This window comes from Rutidosis leptorrhynchoides, chromosome 3, assembly GCF_046630445.1.
Source record: "Rutidosis leptorrhynchoides isolate AG116_Rl617_1_P2 chromosome 3, CSIRO_AGI_Rlap_v1, whole genome shotgun sequence".
Taxonomy (NCBI): Eukaryota; Viridiplantae; Streptophyta; class Magnoliopsida; order Asterales; family Asteraceae; genus Rutidosis; species Rutidosis leptorrhynchoides.
This window is the reverse complement of record NC_092335.1, coordinates 437,373,606-437,379,118: the sequence shown is the minus strand read 5'-3', so window position 1 is coordinate 437,379,118 and position 5,513 is coordinate 437,373,606.

Here is a 5,513-nt window from a genome sequence, read left to right as displayed (position 1 = left end):
TTAAATAACAATAGATCATAATTTACCGTAGCAAAAAATGCTAAAAAATAAAGAAAAAAATATGAGCAAAATACCTATATATTAATTGCAGTTACAAACATCCAAACCTGCAGTAACAAAAACATTTTATTTAACGAAATCACGCAGTTAGTAGAACAAAATTTAAACAAATGCGACAACATTAGTATCATAAAAAAATAGAAACCATTATTCCTATATATTATGAATCAAAAGATCAAACAACTTTTGACCGTAGTCGAAATTGAAAAAGAAAACCCTAAAATCAAGTTCTAAGTCCACCCAAAGAAACGAAAAAAGAATGAAGAAGAAGGAACATACCTGTTTATGGAGTACACAATTGATTCCAGACAGCACCTGTTATCCCAAAAAAAAGTACACAATTGATTCGGGCAGATGGCGGTTCGTGAGCAGTTGGTTTTTTTGGAAGCAGTGGTGGTGGCGGACGTTGATGTTGGTGGTGCCGGTAGCGGTCGGTGTTGGTGGTGGTGATGGCGGTCGTGGTGTTGGTGGTGTAGGATTAATGTGCAAGGTACAACATATAACTATATGGCCAACTTCATTTGAGCCTTCGGGGTCACACACATATACACCGAGACGTCAAATAAAAAATATATATGATGTATATCTATTACTCAAGTAACAAAATAGTAAATCGAAATTAATTCATTTACTATTCATATGAATAGTAAATGAAACGAAATTAATTTACTATTCACATGAAAGCGACATGATAGAAATTATTAATTATAAGTTACATTACATACCCCTAAAGTATTTGAGAAATACGACTTTTTAAAACCAAATCAAAATATTACACACAACGAAATTGAATATATATATCATAATATATACTGCATATCTATCTGTATCTTGATTTGGTTGAAAATATATATTATAATATATACTCCATATCTATCTGTATCTTGAATTGGTTGAAAAAGAAAATCAAGTTGAACAAAACAACAAAACAAGATATCATGCGTACATATATTAGAGATATATAAATGGGTTATTTTTGTTCTTGGGTTAGATAGAGAAAAAGAGAGTTTTTTGACAGATGAAGTTTATCACTCAAAACAAATGTATCAATTTCTATTGGTTTTGTTTCTTGTTACACAAAAACAAAAAGCTTCCACATATTATTTTGATTCATTCTTTTGCAAGACAAAATAATATGGAGTATTATTGATTGATTCATATAATTAATCAAGGGTTGATTAATTTGTTACTTGGGTTTGGACTAGCATTCATTGACGGTCATTTGAAGTGTAGTGTGGACTATCCTAAGAGACGATCATATTTTTGATCGTAGGTTTCTCTCCTTCAATCAGTTTATTCAAGAAACGTATATCGTTTATTCACTTTGTGAATTACATATTTTGACGATTATTAGTGGTGTAACTGGATCTTTGGGATCATTAATCATGTGCATGTTTTATTAAATTAAATAAGTGATTATTTAATCTTGCTAAAGTTTTATATAATAATAAAGGATTATTATTTAACTATCCGCTGCGTTAATCTGACTAAAAGTACACATGATTTTCCATCAGTGGTATCCGAGCCGCTTTTACATCATTTTAATTGTCATGTGATTTTCTTAAATCTAGTTTTGTGGTGAATTGGTAAAATTGAAACCTTTACGGTTTTTAAAGTCAACTTAGTTGATTTTGATTTTAACCTCACGACGCACGAATAAGATCTAAGAAACATCACTAGTTTTAAATTTTGAATTTATTTACTATGGCTTGAATAATTGTTGTTTATTTTATTCCATGGTTATACACATGCATTGTAATCATGGACAAGCCATACTTAGGTTTTAATAATGTAGTTATTAAAATTGTGATTGCACACATAGCCCATAATACCCCGACCTATGTATGATTGTTGTGATTGTTGATTACGGCAATATTATGCCACGTTGATTATTTATTTTATTAGAAAGGCCATTTTGAAGCCAAAGTTGTATTATATTTATTTTTCAATTTCATAGTATTGTATTTAGATTTATTTAAATTTGTAAAAGTGCTAGATTAGTTGTATTTTTTAATTTTAAATAAATGTAGTAAGATGAAGATTAAAGATAAAGATGCAACGTGGAGTTTGACTTAGAAGATGGGGAATAGGTCAAGTTGACAACAGTGGCATTTGTCAAATTTTCACTTGATTCTTGAATTAAGTGGGAGCTACGATATTACCCTTAGTTTGGCATCTTGATCTCATGTCGGCTCATGGGATCAAGCATAGGATTTTTAGGCTAGGCTATGTGTGTGTGATGCATGGTTGTGTTTTAATTTTGCATTTATATATAATTGTTGATTAGAATATATATGCTAAATGTTTTTGATGAAAACATTAAATAAAACCGGTAACGAGTTTCAAATATTAAAATTGATGATTTTAAAAGGTTAAACTCTAACGAGTTTAAAGTTAAATAATTTTGAGACTCAAGTTATATATGTTTTTTGATGAAAACATTAAATAGAACTCTAAACGAGTTTCAAAGATTAAAATTGATGATTTTAAAATAAGTTAAATTCTAACGAGTTTAATGTTAAATGTTTTTTTTTTTTTGAAACTCAAATAATATATATGGACGACATCTTTTAAAACTGTTTTAAAACGATACACGTTTGTGTATTTGTTAATTTTATGCTAGAAATTAAATAACAAACTAGACACATAAACACGATCGACATATATAATTGGTTAAAATGATTTTTAACAAATATTGTAGTGAATCTTGTGTGCATGCATTATTCGTTGACACAAACATTTTCAAATACCCGTCAAATTAAGTCATGCCATCCAATGAGCTTGCAAACACTCCTCGTTATTTTTCTAACCTAGTAAGACTAGCATGAATTATAACCACGAGGTGGAATTTCTAATCTAGTAAGACTGGCGTGAATTTCCACTGTTTCCAAATTGGACGACTTAATCGTATTCACAGTGAGACCTGAGTTCGAGGCAAGGATGAGACAAACATGTCAGTAGATAATTGTGGTTTGTTGAACTACATATATCTCAAGGTCTCATAAAGATCTAAGAGTTGCACTTGTAATGTAATTGGTACCCGCTACCTACCAATAGACTCCATAACTGCTAGCTGATCAACAGATGTGGCTATGGAACCTCTCTGCGGATCTTAGGCTTTCGTAAATTAATTGATTTTTAAAAAATTATAAAAACTTGGGTAGTTAATTTATTAAAGCTCAATATCGAAAATACTAAATTGAATCATATATCTGTTGTAGATGTCAAACAATCAAAACGCAAACCAAAACACTTTCTTCTTTGTTGGAGAAGGATAAACTCAATGTTCAAACTTCCCAAACTGACACCGCAATCTGAGAACTGTTCTCAAACATAAATGGAAGTTGAATAAAGTTTAGAACCCATATCCTTTCCTCCTGTTGTGGCAGTTGCTGCTGCTCAGCAAAATGCTTATCGAATGTTGTTCGATGATTCGGAAGAAATAGGACTGAAGGGTGAAAAAGAATAAGCCGAATACTTTGTGGAAGGAAAATGACAAATCATTTGCTAGGAAAAATATTCCACCTTCCAAGAAGAAAAGCCCAACAAAATACGCCAAATGTTTCCATTGTGGAAAGGTTGGCAATTGGAGAAGGAAGTTGTCCTATCTACCAATCTGAGCTGAGAAAAGGCAACGCTGGTGAGACTAGCAAATCAGGTATATTCCATATACAGTTATATACTTCTTCTAGTGATTCCTGAATCTTTGTTAACTGGTTGTGGCCTTTACCCCTGTAACAATATGAAGGGAATGAGAAGAAGTAATAGACTGAAGAAAGACACACTGAATTTGCAAGTAGGCAAGGGGGATCAAGCTTTTGTTAAAGCTATTGGTACCTCTAAACTTACTTCTCTAAGTGGTCTTATTGTTTTGTTGGAACAATAGCATTATGCTCTCAATACTGCGAGCGACATAGTTTGAAAGATGTTAGTATTGAACTTGCATTTACACACTTAGGTATTTCAGTTTCTAAGAATAATATATTTATCTTAATACCTATCCACGTGATGGTATTTTTGAAATTGATATGCATAGTGTAATTTCAAATGAGAATTCTGTGTATACCTACATCGCCAAAGTCTTCAAGCAAGACTTGAATAAGACCTATCTATGACATTGTCATATTGGTCATATAAACAAACAATGCATTTCAAAACTCCAATCTAATGGACTTTTGGAATCAATTGACTCTGAGTGATTTGATGTATGCGAGTCATGTTTATGTGAAAAGATGACAAATGCTTCTTTCTCCGATTTAGGTAAAAGAGCTAAAGATCTTTTAGGACTAATACATACTGTTGTATGTAGCCCTTTAAGAACAATGTATAGATTTAGTTAATTTTACTTCATTACATTTACTGATGAGTACAGTAGCTATGATTATGTTCATGTGCTGAAACATAAACATAAAGCTATTTTAACATTCAAAAGTATTCCAAAATGAAGTAGATAATTAGCTTGGAAAGACCATTAAAGCACTTCGCTCCGATAGAGTAAGTAAGTTTATGAATCAAGAGTTTTTTGGACCACCTAAAGAATTGTGGGATTGTCTCATAGTTCACTCTACCTTACACACCACAACACGATGGTGTGTCTGAGTAAGAGGAATCGAACTTTATTTGATATAGTTTGATTTATGATGAGTCTGATTTCTCTACTACCGTCTTTTAGGGATATGCATGAGAGTCTTCTGCCGGCATACTCAATGTGATTCCAACTATGAAGGTAGAAAAGACACCATATGAGTTATGGCATGGGAAGAATCCCAAGTTGTCTTATCTGAAAGTCTGGGGTTGTAAAGCGTACGTGAAGCATGACACTTCAAACAAATTAGAACCCAGAACTATCTAATGTTACTTTGTACGATACATAAAGGAAACAATGGGTTACTACTTTTACTACCAAGCTGAAGACAACGTATTTTCTGCTCAGTCTGCTGAATTCCTGGAAAGAGATCTTCTCTTACAAGAAGTCAGTGGGAGTAAAGTAGATCTTGAAGAAATTCAAGTACTTTAAAGTAACATACCTTCAGTAAGCACTAGCAATTCACACGTTGAAACTGAGCGCACTGTTGGTGAGCCAGAACGTGTTACACCTGCACTTTATAGATCTAGTAGAACTCATCGGCTTATGAGGTTTAATTATCTGCTTAATTCAGATAAACCTCAACTAAGGGATTATGATGAACCCTCTAGCTGCGTGAAGCCATATCAGATCCTGAATCTGAAAATGACTAGATTCTATGAATACAGATATGCAGTCCATGAAGGATAATCAAGTATGAGACTTGATTGATCTTCTACCCAATTGCAAGACAATGAGGTAAAAAAAAAATGGGTCTTCAAAGGAAGACTGATATGGACAGTAATGTAAACACTTTTAAAGCTCGATTGGTGAAAAAAGGTTATGATGAAAGTTTTTCACCAGTCGCGAGCCTTAAAATAATTAGAAT